Source organism: Podarcis tiliguerta (assembly GCF_965153285.1).
Source record: "Podarcis tiliguerta genome assembly, chromosome: 8".
Lineage (NCBI taxonomy): Eukaryota > Metazoa > Chordata > Lepidosauria > Squamata > Lacertidae > Podarcis > Podarcis tiliguerta.
The window spans coordinates 38,074,243-38,089,203 of record NC_139541.1 but is presented as its reverse complement, the minus strand read 5'-3'; the positions used below and the strand labels follow the sequence as shown (position 1 = coordinate 38,089,203).

The following is a 14,961-nucleotide window of genomic DNA, read 5'->3' as shown; positions in this document are numbered from 1 at the left end:
GTTCCATTATTGTCATTTGTTTTATTAATTATGGCAAATACCGTGCTGGTTTGGTTCTAATTCAGGGTACTTACAGTTCAGATGAGACTTTTTCCAAATAATGAGATTATCAGGGAAATGAATGGTTTGGACCAGATTTCCATGCATCTCCAAGAGCATGGTTGGATTAGTTCTATAATTCAGTTGGATTTGTTGCATAAACCCACTAAAATGTATTTGTTTGTGTTTTTAAATCTATACCCTGCTTTTCTTCAGAGAAACCCAAAACAGTAGCAGAATAGCAGAAAAACATTAACTGGCATTCAGTACCTGTGATTTTCAGAAAGGGCTTCTTGAAAAGCAATGTGCTTTTGCCAGGCAGGCTTCCTTGGAGAAGGCATTCCCTACAATTGGAGCTACAACTGAAAAGGCCTGCCTGTTGGCGGGCCCTTCCAAGCATCCTTTTTACTGTGCTTTCACAATGATTTGTGCTCATGATGGTACCAGGGTGCTCATATGTGATTCCACTTTCAATACAGCTGGTAGCTGGAAAAACATTGGGACAGACATAGTGCTTTGTTTCTATTCAGTGCATGTCTTGCACCTTCCTGCTGAAGTCCTTTAACTTTTCAGACCAGTTGACTGACTGGGAGGTCTTGTGCAACATACCCGCTTCCCAGCAGATTGGATGTTTTGTGATAAAGAAGATGGTGGGAAAGTGCAGTGGAAAGTGTGGGATGACAAAGCCACTTCCGGCCTGCCCAGGAGGTGGGGTTGCGGGCTTCATGCCCACTCCACGTGGGGTTTCAGCCCCCGCGAGAGCAGGGGAATCCCGGCTGCGTCATCCACCCAGCCAGCCAATCAGGTGGCTGGGGGGGCGTGGCCTGCCCTATTTAGGGCCGGCGCGGCCAGGGCTCGCCCTCTTTTGCCGGCTAGTAACCACCCTGATACCATCATGAGTACAAATAATCACGAATGCCCAAGAAGAAAATGAGTGGAGGGGCCAAAAATGTATTGGGTCTGCATCGTTGAAAGAATATCATTAGCGCTTGCTCATACTACCATGACTTGCTTTCCTTGCGTTTAGATATTGCTTTCTTTTCTTCCAGCCTTCTCATAGTCTGGAGTTAGAGGGTGCTTCCTGAGTGCATGGAGAAAGCTGTTAAGAGGATAAAGAATCTCTTCTATCTGTCCAGATGTGATAGGTCAGCAGGAAGTCTTGTTTTCATTGTGTTGCAGCTGGGCAGGCAATGCCTGTTGATGTGCCCCAGGGTCTGGCTCAGTGGATGTCTGAGGATTAAGTGTAATCGAAATTCAATATATTCTGTAGCAAGATAAGAAGGGAGACTGAATAGAAGACCTATATGCACACGTATATGCTGCTTTTACACACAGAGACAGGTTTTCTAAAGTGGGTAAGCTAGTCTGTGCATGGCTGTTTGCGGAAGACAATGGGCTCCTCCAGACAACATGTTTATTGAGCATTTATCCTGATTTGCTTGTACAGCACTTATGCACTGGTTAGATTATGTCTGGCCTTTTTATTGTTAATGGGGTGATTGTATGACAATGAGCATTCATTCTGCATCCATGCTTATTTCTTTGCAGGCTGTTTACATTTCTTCTGGTTAATCATTTGTTCATCCCACTTTTCAATGTAGTTTCCTGTCACAATCCTAAAGTCATTTTTTTAAAAAAGGGGATTTGTTGTGCTACGGTGACAGAATGTTTTAATTCACTTCCATTCTGCAATCCTAAAGTTCTGATGTATGTTTGAATCCCTCCTGCAAAATCGCTCCTTAGTGCTCGAAATTTACTGTGTCTTTTGGAAATGCTATTTATAGATTGCGAAGATAGGGATGCAACTGCAAGCTCATAGCCAGTGCACAATTCCCAAAGGAGTTTCTGCATGCCCCAGAGGCCAGCAAGCTGAGAGCATAGTGTTGAGTCACACTGTTCTCTTGTGCCAAGCAAAGAGGTGGGGAATCTCTTTCTAGGCTCATAAAGCCTGGCAGTTGATGGCAAATGATAAACATTTTTACAACACTCCATCAAAACCTCAAACCGAGCAGCCTATTACAGATGGCCCAACTGCATGCAGGCTCCAAGGGTGTATAAAAACTTCATTTGTGGTGCTTGATCTATGAGGATGGTTTCATACATAAAAGTTAGTTCTTAATATTGCACTCATTGAATGATGGTTGTGAAAGTGTGAATTAGCCTTTAATAGGATCCTTCCTGCCTTTGTGGTTCTGCATCAAGAAAGGTCTGAATGTGGGATAGTGTGCCAGGTGTATGCACTCTAAGAAAATGTGGAGAAATCAAAATTATGTCCTTTCTATGCGTTTAGTTGTGCAGCCAGAAGAGGGCAGCCAAAAGCTTTATATTCAGGATAATCTTTCCAGCCCTGTGCTCTGGACTTGTTGAATAACAGCAATTCCAGGGAGGCACTGTAACTGAGAATGGTAAAATTCTCTGCAAGCATTTTGATTTCTCAGGGGATGCTATATTACTAAGGGTGTTTGCATATGTGAGCCTTGAATTGGTTGTGCTTTAAATTAAGCTCTAGTGCAGCTACAAAACTTAGAAGCTACAGTGTGGATTCAGATTGTCTTCTAAACTCTCTACTACAGTGAGAATATTTACAGATGTCTATTTCTGCTCCTATAAAAGGGAAGTATCTTATGTAAAAACAGAGGATTTTAACACAGCCTTCCAAACCTGGTACTGTGCAGATGTTTTGGACTACAAATCCCTTCAGCCCCAGCCAGCACAACTAATGATCAGGAATGATAGGAGGTGTAGTCATACAACATCTGGAAAGCACAAGGTTGGGGATGACTGACTTAGAATATTGATCAAGTTTTTGGAGGAGACCCCCTATAAACCCAAGAAATTGATGAATGTCAGAATCTAGCTAATATTTGGGGATAGGAAGGGAAAATGCAAACTATAGAATTGTTCCAATCAAGGAATCCCTGGGTCCCAACCTTGCCTTGAACGCAAATAATTATGAAATGATCGCCAGACATCAAAGAAGGTTCTCAGATCTTTGCAAAACAGGGATTGCCAAAGTGAATGTGGGTGTTGTTTTATAGGAGGCTTGGGTTTTTGGAGAGAGGTGTACTGGGAAGGAGGAGGACAAGGGCTAGAACTCCATGAGGGGCAGGAGGTCAGAACTTTCTTAGCTACTGGCTGGTGAAGGCTGCACCAAGACAGCCATTACTGACTGCTGCTTTGGACGCAAGCTTACTGAAGCTATGAGGAGGGGCAATGAGAGACACTCTTGAGGTATAATGTTCTGCATCCTCTCCATTGCAGACTTCCAGGTGTAAATATGTATTAAGAAACCTTAATTCTTAAAGCCACTAGCCTCCACTGTGCCTCAGTCTTCTCAGTGGAAACACAATCTTGGATAAATGCCTGAAACTCCTAGAATCCTGAAACACTGCTCATGGAGATTGGGCTGGCATGTTACAATATGTTAGCACTTCATCCCTGAATGATTGCAGGATCTGGTTTGTGGAGCTTACAGGGTGGGCCACTTGTTTTTTTGCTGTTGTTTTTGGAGCACGATGGATCCTGGCTATTAAATTAGGAGTATGTCATAAAGAAAAATACACAGCAGTGTTTGGGATATAAAAGCAGGGCTATTTTTGAGAGATGCTTAAGAGCAGGAAACCAAAGGGCATCACAATCAAAATGCTGATCACCTGCACATGCTCCCTTACCCAAAATAAAATGCTATCTGTATAAGAAATGCATGTTGAAAAAAGAGGGAGGAGAAAACAAAGAGAGAAATTAAGAGCTTTTCCAGATTTCTTTTTGTGCTTCATGATTATTTGTTGTCAGGATGGTGTTGGGACTGTTATATGTGATCCCACATTCAATACAGTGGTACCTCGGGTTACATACGCTTCAAGTTACATATGCTTCAGGTTACAGACTCCGCTAACCCAGAAATAGTGCTTCAGGTTAAGAACTTTGCTTCAGGATGAGAATGTTTTTAACACTTGATTGGGAGCCGCCCAGAGTGCCTGGGGAAACTCAGCCAGATGGGCGGGGTATAAATAATAAATTATTATACTATTATATAACAGAAATTGTGCTCCGGCGGCGCGGCAGCAGCAGGAGGCCCCATTAGCTAAAGTGTTGCTTCAGGTTAAGAACAGTTTCAGGTTAAGTACGGACCTCTGGAACGAATTAAGTACTTAACCCGAGGCTTTGTCAGTCATAATGTTTGCCAATTAGGTGGCATGTTTTGGGTATTCAAGGGGCTTTGTGTGCATTATCTTCTTATTCCTTATATACCTTGTAAGCGACTAGGCCAATATTGTCACTCCCTCTTACAGTGAACTGGGCTGATGATTAGTGTTATTTATTAAATTTATATACTGATCACAGGGCAATTTAGTGGAAGCAAAACAGGCCACAGGTATCAGCAAGTGCGAGGAACCCTGAGATTTACAGGAGTATGAAAAAAGCTTTCAGATCTAAGAAACTTGGCATGTTCAGTAAACACAGAATGTTGACTGTTGAATGGGAAAAGAAAATTGAAAATTGAAATGGGGAGTGGAATGCCCTGCTTGAGCCTCTAGCTACTTAGAGACTCATGGAGGAGGACGTGGCCAACAGGAATCCTGCTTATGTTGAGGAGACTATACTACTACATTTTGTTGTTGATCCCATTTACTAGAAAGAAAGGAAGCTGTCTTATTTGGAATCAGGCTCATAAGCCACCTAGCTCAGTGTTGTCTGACTGGCAGAGGCTCTCCATGATTTTAGATAGGGAATATTCCCAGTCCTGCCTGGAGAGGCCAGGGATTGCACCTGGGAATTTCCACATGCAAAGCATATGTTCTACCACTGCACAGCAGCCCTTTCACCAGTTCTCATATTGCAGAAGATTGAGAGAACAGCTACATTGCCTAAGCCAAGACCCATAATGAGTTCACTGTTGAGGCAAAATTTGAATGAAAGCATTGGTGGTTTGCAACTCACCTGTTAGCTTCCATATAGTGCAATTATCTGCATTCGGACATAAACTGGCATAGAAAAGCCACTGTCCTGAGATGCCTTTGACCCACATAACCTTTGGGTCAAATCCTCATTAGTTCAACATTTTATCCTCTTGACCAGTAACTCAGTAGCCTAAGTTGCTGCAAGCATTTCTTCTGTAAGAACTAATATTAAGGGACACAACCTGGCCTCTTGGAAGCTTATCAGCTTTAGGGCTGTGTTGCTTGACTGAGATCTTGTTATTGCCATTGACCTGTTCAGAGGGTCCCAGTGGCTGTCTGGCTGTCTCTCTCTATAGCCAGCATCTCTCCAAATTGCTGGGGAATAGGAAAGGGAGCAAATTCTCGCTCTTCTCTTTATCAAACCCATGTTCCCAAATGAATGAGAAACTGCCTAAAGGGCAAACCTCAGATTAGGTATTGACTATCTGCCTAAACGATGAGCCACCTGTTTGTTATATGCCGAGTTGCACTTCTGCAGTTTAGAGCTACCCCCCCCCCCACTGTATTATACAAGAGTGCATACATGCATGTCACAATACTCAAAGTAGTAAAAGAAAAAACTTTTAGAGTTTACAAAATGATTGCTCTTTAGTTATATTACAGTAATAAAATATAATCAGCATCTATTATCTGTGTTTGCAATGGGAAATATAGTTTTGCAATAACGTGAGGGTGAAGGCTGAAAAAGGCTTTCCTTAGTGGTGATTTATGGATTCATGACCAGCAATATTTGTGATCACTCGGGGTCTGCAGCTTAATCCAGACAATATTGGGTGCTAACATTGCTTGGATAGCTGGCCAACCTGGAAAGGCTGAAAAAGGCTTTCCTTACTGGTGATTAATGGATTCATGACCAGCAATATTTGTGATCACTGGGGGTCTGCAGCTTAATCCAGATAGTATTGGGTGCTAACATTGCTTGGATAGCTGGCCAACCTGGAAAGGCTGAAAAAGGCTTCGCTTAGTGGTGATTTAGAGATACATGACCAGCAATATTTGTGATCACTCGGGGTCTGCAGCTTAATCCAGATAGTATTGGGTGCTAACATTGCTTGGATAGCTGGCCAACCTGGAAAGGCTGAAAAAAGGCTTTGCTTAGTGGTGATTTAGAGATACATGACCAGCAATATTTGTGATCATTGGGCGTCTGCAGCTTAATCCAGACAATATTGGGTGTTAACATTGCTTGGATAGATGGTCAACCTAGAAACAGGCATTCAGCCTCTTCTGGAAGTGTGCACACTCCTCCTTAGAAGCAAGCTTGTAATTTGGAAAGGATCCATGATTTGGCCCTACCACTAAATAAACAGGAAGAGGCTACGGCCGGGACAGTTTTTGCACAACTTCAGTTGGTGTGCCATACTGTGGCTTTTTCAGGTGGTTTGCCATACTTCCAAATTAGGCAACACCTCTGCTCACATGGAGCTTCCTGCAGCCCTTTTTGAAAAGCCATTTTATTACAACAAGTCTAATTTCAGTGTATCTTGGGATAAGTAAAATATACCACAGCTATCCATATGATAGTAGAAAGGGAAACCTTTTCCTGGATCGGTTTTTGTTTGAAAACTCCTACTGAATTTAGGACTTGGGTACTTTCCACTGGAAAGGTAAAAAAAGGTAAAAAAGAACCGCTATACAAGAATCAGTGGGGAATTTCTTGGGATTTTATTTTTTTAATTTTCAGAAACAAAGCTTTCTGTGGGCACTTCAATTAGCTTCCCTGGATCACTTTTACATTGGATAGTGTCAGGGGACTGTCATCGGAACAGGGGAGGGAGGCAGGGGGACGTTTGGGATACAGAGAGAGCCTCCGAGGCTTCTGAGGAGCAGTTCCTCTTCCAGCAGGGGAAAAGCCACACCTCCAATGGAGAAGAGAGGGAAGGGGCCAGCCAAGATGGGATAGGGCTCGAGGATGCTGCTGAGAGCTCCAGGACCTCACCTAGCTGGGCTGGCCAGGAGGGACGCACACCACTTCCGTTGCCCAGCTTGCGCAGAGGAGTGAAATGCAAGAAGGTGGGGGCTTGGGGTGTCTAAGTTCTTATGTTGGGGGGAAAGCCGGAAGGGGCCACTACTGGATTCTGCAAGTGACTAAGACGGACATGAACTTTGTGTATCTGCACTGTAAATAGTTTGCACAATAAAACCTGTAAAAGATAGTTCGGAGTCCTGCCTGGTTACTCACGAGCAACCACCACACAGCATCTGACAGATAAAATAATTCAACCAACCAACTCCACATACATGGATTGAATTGAATTTTGGGGGGATATTTTTTCTCTCCCAGTATTTCGGAGTGGGGGGAGGGGCAAAAAAGTCTCTCAAATTGATAAGTGGCTGAAATTTTGAGATATGCAGGTGACCATGTCCCTTGTTATCTTGATAGTCATTCCTTTGCTTATTTTATGCTTGTTTGTTTTATTCAGTAATTTTTATTCTATCAAAGTTGTGAACTGCCTTGGGGCTTCTATTAATAGAGCTGAAGGACATGATAGGCATATTTTGTGGAACAAAAATAAGCAAAACAGTAGGGTCTTGCTTTCCCCCAAGAAATTTAAAATTTAAAGGATGAATGGCACATGAAATGGACAGACACTCCCCTGATATTTTAGTTAGATGTAGCCACAGAGGCTCCAAATTGGATCTGAGTATCAGTGCTGGGCCCATGCAGATTTCCTGATAATAATTGCCTCCCTAAGCAGTGGTATGGCTAGGTAATTTTAGACCCAGGACTTAATGGTTTTATCCAGCAATGAAGAGGTGGGCTTTGTATGACTGTGTGACTGTTACTTAGTTGTGAGCATACCGGTAATTAATATTTCTCTTCTTCCTGCCACCTTCCGTTCTGTATTCCTGAGCAACAAACAACAAAATACTAACCCTGGTTTTTAAAAAAGAAATACTCAGAGCATGTACATCTTAACACTACCGGAATAAAATTGTGTGAGTTTTTGCTGCTCTGATGCTAAACTAGGGAAAAAGCAGCATTTTATTGAAGAAAAGGATAATACATGTTAAAGTAAAAAATAACAGCACAATATGAGCACCTGTGACCACATACTGTACACTTCCCAGCCACTCCTTTGCCTGTAACATGCTTTTAAAAATGAGGAAGGATGCCTGCCGATTTATCTTCTGCCCAATGAATATTCATTTTCATTGGATGACCCTGAGTTCTAGTATTATGAGAGGGATAAAAACTTTTCTTCCGTTTATTTTCTCCATACCTTGCATATCATGTCACCTCTTACTACTCACACTTTTCTCTAAACCAAAAAGCCTCAAACTTTATCTTAGGGGAGTTAATCTATACCTTTGATCATTTTGGTTGGTCTTTTCTGAACTGTTTTTTCAACTCTGCTATATCCTTGAAATTGTGTCAGTCAAAAAGGAATAGCAGATGCTTTGGGGAGGGAGGGATTCATTGAGGACCACAGTTTGCAGGGCAGGGGAGGTTTCACCCTTTTCTCTCCAGCTGTGGTCCTGAAAAAAAATGCCTTTCCACACCTGCTATTAGCTTTGGAAGGGAAGACTCTGTTGGCACCAATTCAGGCTTCGTCTCCAAGGCCTAAAAGCTGGTGTGGGGTGGAGGGAGTGATTTTAATTGGGAATTTGTCACTCTCTTTATTTCTGCAATCATCCCCGCCCCAATTTTGTTTTCATCAGGCACAGAATTACTGGACAATATATCTCTTCTGTCCAAGAAAGAGCCTGGATCCTTATCTCCTCTCTCCCAGCAACTCCCATTGCACCCTGCCTGCTGCTGCTGCCAAATCGCCTCTTGCTCTCTGGAATGCTACAGATCTGTTTTTGTGTCTCCCGATGGCTTTCCCATGTGCTCTGTTTTGCCATCTGTTTTGCCCATCAGGCTTTAACGCCACGATAACCTCACGCTGTGCACTGTGAAGCTCGGAGACTGAGTTGTCTTTGGGGAGACTTCCTCTCCATGAGAGGCCTGCTTCACAGAATTAAGTGCTAACAAAGCCCTGACTGTCCGTGCAGCAGGTAATCCTCTAGAAAAAAACAGATCCATTTATTCTTTTTTTTATAAAAAATAAATCATTCCAACCGCAGCATTTAAAAGAATCGAATGTGCTGTTTTTTAGAAAACAAAAGGCAGATCCCCTGTTGAGAAAGAGAGTGACTGAGTGTCTTGTCTGTTGTTATAATTGAGAATAGGGAAGAAAATAACTTTCAGATAAAAAGTTTGGATGGACTTTTTTTTTAAGGGTCAGAACTAGTTCTGCTTTCTGTCCAAAGTGGAATTACATAAAGCTTTTGAATGTGTTAAGATAGTGGTGGGGATCTAGTAGCTCAGGGAACAAATTCAGGCTATAGTCGGCTAGGCTAAAGTACTGGCAGTGCAATCCTGTGTAAGTTGTTGTTGTTGTTTAGTCGTTTAGTCGTGTCCGACTCTTCATGACCCCATGGACTAGAGCAAGCCAGGCACTCCTGTCTTCCACGGCCTCCCAAAGTTTGGTCAAACTCATGTTGGTAGCTTTGAGAACATCCCAAATTTGATGGAAAAGATAAAATATTAAAGGTGGCCTTTTCTTTTAACAAGGAATTTGTTGTTGTTAAATAGCAATTTAAGAGTAAAGGTTCTTCAAAATTCAGAGACATATATTTTTTGTGATGTTCATTTACAGTATGTAGTGAAGGGTCACTGAGCAGTTTTTTAAAACAGAGTACATTTTGGTACTTAAAGAATTGTTAATTCGTGGACAGCCATGGGACCTGAAGCTGCTTGTAGTTTTTAAGGGTGTTTCCAGGCTGAAGCATAATATTGTATGTGGGTCATTAAGATACTGCAAATGGGTCAATGTCAGTGAGGTCCCCCCATCCCAATTTATTGGATTTTCTGCAGAAAGGATGAATTTGGATTAAATGGGGAGGTGGAGGGAGACATGCTGGCAGTTTGATGCCAACGTGTGGGAATGTTCAGGGATGCAAGAGAGGATATATTGTTTGATAATATCCTTTCCAATTTGTGTTAACAAGTTCTACAATTTAGCAGAGTAACATTCCCCTTTTTAAACTTACAGCGGATGCGTTTGCCCAGGCTCGCTAAAGCCTCTATAATACGTTTTAAAGGTAAAGGGAACCCTGACCGTTAGGTCCAGTCGTGGCCGACTCTGGGGTTGCGGCGCTCATCTCGCTTTATTGGCCGAGGGAGCCGGTGTACAGCTTCTGGGTCATGTGGCCAGCATGACTAAGCCGCTTCTGGCGAACCAGAGCAGCGCACGGAAACGCCATTTACCTTCCTGCCGGGGCGGTACCTTTTTATCTACTTGCACTTTGACGTGCTTTTGAACTGCTAGGTTGGCAGGAACTGGGACAGAGCAAAGGGAGCTCACCCTGTCGCGGGGATTTGTACCGCTGACCTTCCGATCGGGAAGCCCTAGGCTCTGTGGTTTAACCCACAGCACCACCCGCATCCCTAATTCACCATATAGCCCCTCATAAGAAGATAAGATACAATACAGTCTTCTGTAAAAGTATAAAAAGAGTTTACTCACACATTCTGTTCACAATTGGATCCCAGAAGGCAGACTTAAATTAGAAAAGTTATATACACCTGGGATCTATCCCATAAAGAGACAGTCCCTTTGTCCTCTCTTGGCTGCATCTTAGGCTGAGCAGATGTTGCTCCTTCAATGAATGTAGTCAGAGAGAGAGAGGTGGCGGCCTGTCCTATGCTTTTGTTACGTGCACAGGTGAGGCCATGCCCACCTCTAGTCTGTCCCAGAGGAAGTCTGTCCCAGCCTAGGAGAAACAGGAAGTTCCGACTGGCTGCTCCAGATATCCCCTTTTATGTCCACTCTAGGGATGTTGTGCTTGACTGCTCTTGTGTTTCACATCCCACACAACGACATCCTGTGGACACTGCAACAACAACAACAACAACAACCCTTGCTTGTATGAGGAGCACCAATCCCAGAATAAACACCAATCTGGAAGCCCCCTTAGGTTCCAAGATACCATCAGGTTATGATTGTTTTGATAATCAAAGAACAGGATGAGAAATTCCTAGTGCTTAGTAGAACCTTTAAACTAGGGATACATCCTTGACCGTCAGCGCAGCTAGCGTTCCAGCCCTTAGGTCATAAAAGGAGTCAAAAGCTCCACTTGTGTTGAAGGTAGAAGGGAAGAGAGCAGCATAATTTATAGTTCATCTGACAAGAGTTGTAGCCAAGAGAGAGGGAGAGAATCATTCTGGAATAGCTGGAATTCTCCAGCCACTATGACTCCAAAGGATAAGCCTTGTGGAATGTGTGCATGTGTGTGCTTTGTGGGGTAAACTTTTTGATCTATGGTGGCACGCTTCCCAAACCAAAACATAGGGAAGTAGTGAAAATTCTTAGAGCAGGGGTGGGGAACCTGTTGCCTTCCTGTCATTCCTAGAGTCCAACTCCCACCATCTCTTATCATTAGCCATTCTGCCTGGGGTTATTGCGAGTTCTAGTCCAGCAACAACCGGGGGTGCTACATTGGCAATCTCTGGGATAGGAGGAGCCACACATAATAGTATTTCAAACAGTCTGCTGGCATCGCAAATGGATTTATTGTTGCTGAGCAATGCTGTCTGATGTGGTATAGTCACGCTTTTACATTCCCGCTAGGTCAGTGGCCTTGTGGGAAATGAAAAGTGTGGCTAGATTGAGCCATTTGGTGCTGCTTGGAATGATGGTCCAGAAATTTGTTTTAATGTGGACCTCAGGATAGGTATTAGCAATGGTGCTGCCCAAGCTCTGGAGCCCTGGCAGCTGTCCAGTGATGCCAAGGGTTGACATCTGCCCTGTCTACTCCCCATTAGTACCAATGTGACCCCACCAATGACCAGACCATACTAAAACCTATAGAAAAACATGGATAACACAAGTGCATGATTTGCATTTGTATAACTTGGTTGATAGAGAATGAAACTTGAGATTCAACCAGGTGACTGTAATGTCCACTCAGGCCAGAAAATTTGATACTTCTGCAGAATACCAAATTTTCACTGACAGTTCCTGCCTTGAAGCGGTGCTTTGATGCAGGCTTATTTAATTGTCCAGCTAAGGAACCAAGCTTACAGTGAAATCTCAGCAGATACAGAGCCTTTTGTGACACTCAGCACATAACAGACTTGTGTGTGTGTGTGTCCAAGGTGAAATCGATCCAGCTGAGAAGACAGAGCAAAACACTCTTCACTCTTCTTTCTCCAACCCCTCCCCTCCCCTCTCTGTTTTTTCTGGGCTGAGAACCAGCTGTTTCTTGTAGTTCAGGAGATGCTGGCTGACAGATTATGTATTCTGTGTTGTCTCCTCAGAGATGGTGAAGCAGGGGGGGAGGATAGGAAAGGAATAACTGTAGAGCTAAGCAATTTCATGTCCCTCTTGCTTAGAAGGCTTTGTAAAGCAGGACATTTATAGGAAACACAATAGTAATAACTGGTTATATGCTTAGGCTGCATACACATGATACATTTAAAGCACATGTGCCTCACAAAGCTGTAATTCCAGCATCCCTAACAACAGGATTCCTCAACCTTGGCCCTCCAGATGTTTTTTTGGCCTACAACTCCCATGATCCCTAGCTAGTAGTACCAGTGGTCAGGGATGATGGGAATTGTAGTCTCAAAAAAATCTGGAGGGCTGAGGTTGAGGAAGCCTGCCTAACAAACTATGGTTCCAGGATTCTTTAGGAGGAAATAATGTGCTGTGGTAGGCAAAAGCTTGGGGTGGGGGCCAGCATAACGGTGTTGGTTTTTTTTATATGAAAAAAACAGAAAGCAATCCATTAATCTGGCAAGAGATTAAAGTTTTGTGTACAAGATAGCATGTTTGTTAATGGGGCTCCCTCAAAATTCCTTATCCAAATTCTAAAGAGCAATTCTTTGGATGGGATTCACTATGTTCAGGTAGGAGTCAGTCACATGTCGGCAAATTCAGTCTGTGCAATAATGGTTGATTGAGAGCAAGACACCTGCTTTTTCAAAAGGTCAGACATTTTATTATAAGAAATGTGACAGAGAAATGCACTGGAAAGTGTGGGGTGACACTTTCACTGATGTAGCATCATCTAGTCTCCCAGCAAACAATTCGTTAAATGTTAGTTAATTTTCTAAACACTTCTATTGTTTTCTGTTAACACACAAAAGATTAAATGTTGCAACCTCCCAAATAATGGGTGATATCCAATGTTATATTCAATGCAGACCCATCTACATCAGTGGATCTTCTCTGAGCATGACTGAGGGCTGATCCACAATTCTGCTTGTCCCATTCCTAGAAAGCATACTTGCTTTCTAGCATGGGTCCAAGTGGATATCCCCTTGCCCTTCTCCTTTCCCAGTGAAAACCTGCTCTTCTGTGCTATATCAGAGAAAACATAAATCTGGCGAAAACCTGAATTTCTGTTTGCTCTAGTTGAGCACTAACGAGTGGTTATCCCCTGGAAAAAGCAGCAGGACAAGAGGAAGTGTGGATAAGCCCTTACTTGGATACCACCCAATAATAACTAGGTAGATCACCTTCCCTTGTTTAAAAATAACTAGTTAGGCTGGGCCCACCTGCTTTCTAGCTCACTAAAATGCCAGGATAGAATAGGTAACAAATTGAAAAAAAGTAATTAGACAATATTGAGTATAAGGCAGCTTCCTCTGGTTAAATCAGCTTTGGCTCCACAGTTATGTGTATAGTATGTGAAATTGGGGAATGGAGGGTTTAGAAGACCTTAGAGAATAATAGAACATGATTCTCTGAGAGAGAGAAAGTGCCTTGAGATGTTTTAAGGCAGAGACTGGAAGGAGAATATATTAGCTGCAATATTTTACAAGAAGAGTCTGGTTCAATAATAGAAAGCTGATTTTATTTTATTTTTAAAGCAGAGTGGGGCTGCTGGGCTTCTCCTATGCTGGGACTTTGCCCTTCAGCCTATGGCTGTGTCAGCAGGAAAAACAAACAAGCAAACACCCCAGCTGGAGTTCAGAGGGCTGGTCTTCTATGCTTATACTTTTGTGTATTGATCTTGGAGCCTCATAATTCTGAAAGTGGAAATGTGTGCGGACATTTAGGAAACTTGCAAAAGCTGAGGTGCAGAGTGTTTTAAATCTGTCAAAGCCAGAAACTTGCTCCAATAGGTTGCTTTATTGTGAGTGGGTAGACAGGATAGAGGCAATGGAGCCAGAAGTATTGCCAGAGAGACCTCCTTAATAGTCCTGACAACTACCGTACCTTCCTTTTGTTATGCTATAGTTCAGCTTAATGTGTCTCTGGAACCTGACTTGTGGCTCAGCTTTCCTGGACAAACCACTGGATTCTTTATGCTCCACCTTGGTCAATAAGAAATTCCAGTTGGGGTTCTTTTGGGGGACCCCCATGCCCCTGGGGACTGAGCCTTTAGTGTGGTAGGCCCTGCTCTGTGGAACCGCTGGCCAATAGAAGTCAAGCATGAGTTGTCTCTGCAGATTTTTTTTTAATAAACTACTGTTCAGACATACCTTTAGAGTAGGACCCCCAAACAGTTGTGCTTCTTATGTTGTACCCCACCTTGTCTGGTGCGGTTTATAAATAATTAAATGAGTGAGTGAGTGAGTGAGTGAATGAATGAATGAATGAATGAAAAGGTTCTCATGCCAGGACCCTTGTCTTTGAGCTTGTGTCTTGTTTCAGGTGAAACTGAACCACGCAGTTCCCAAAGTCTGCTCATAGGATCAATATTTTTTTAAAAAACAAGGTCTTGTAGTAGTCCAAAGTCAAAACACAGTGGCAATGTGAGAGGCAAGGCCCTGAAGCAGTCCAGGGTCAAAACATGAAGGTGGTGGTGAATGCATGGTCCAGTTAAGAACTAGGTCACAAGGAAAGTCAAGGAGCTACTGCATGGATACTGTTCCAGCACCCTATGTCAATAATTGAAGAAATTTCACTCTGATCCTTCAGTACCCCACCCAGAGCAAAGCTGCAGGCCATCTGGACTGCCT

General features: G+C 43.0%; 1 protein-coding gene across 1 annotated transcript in view; it reads left to right on the top strand.

The window, feature by feature from the left end:
* GSE1 (Gse1 coiled-coil protein) overlaps nucleotides 1-14,961 on the top strand; it is a 425,723-nt gene that overhangs the window by 13,860 nt on the left and 396,902 nt on the right. The window lies entirely within an intron of this gene.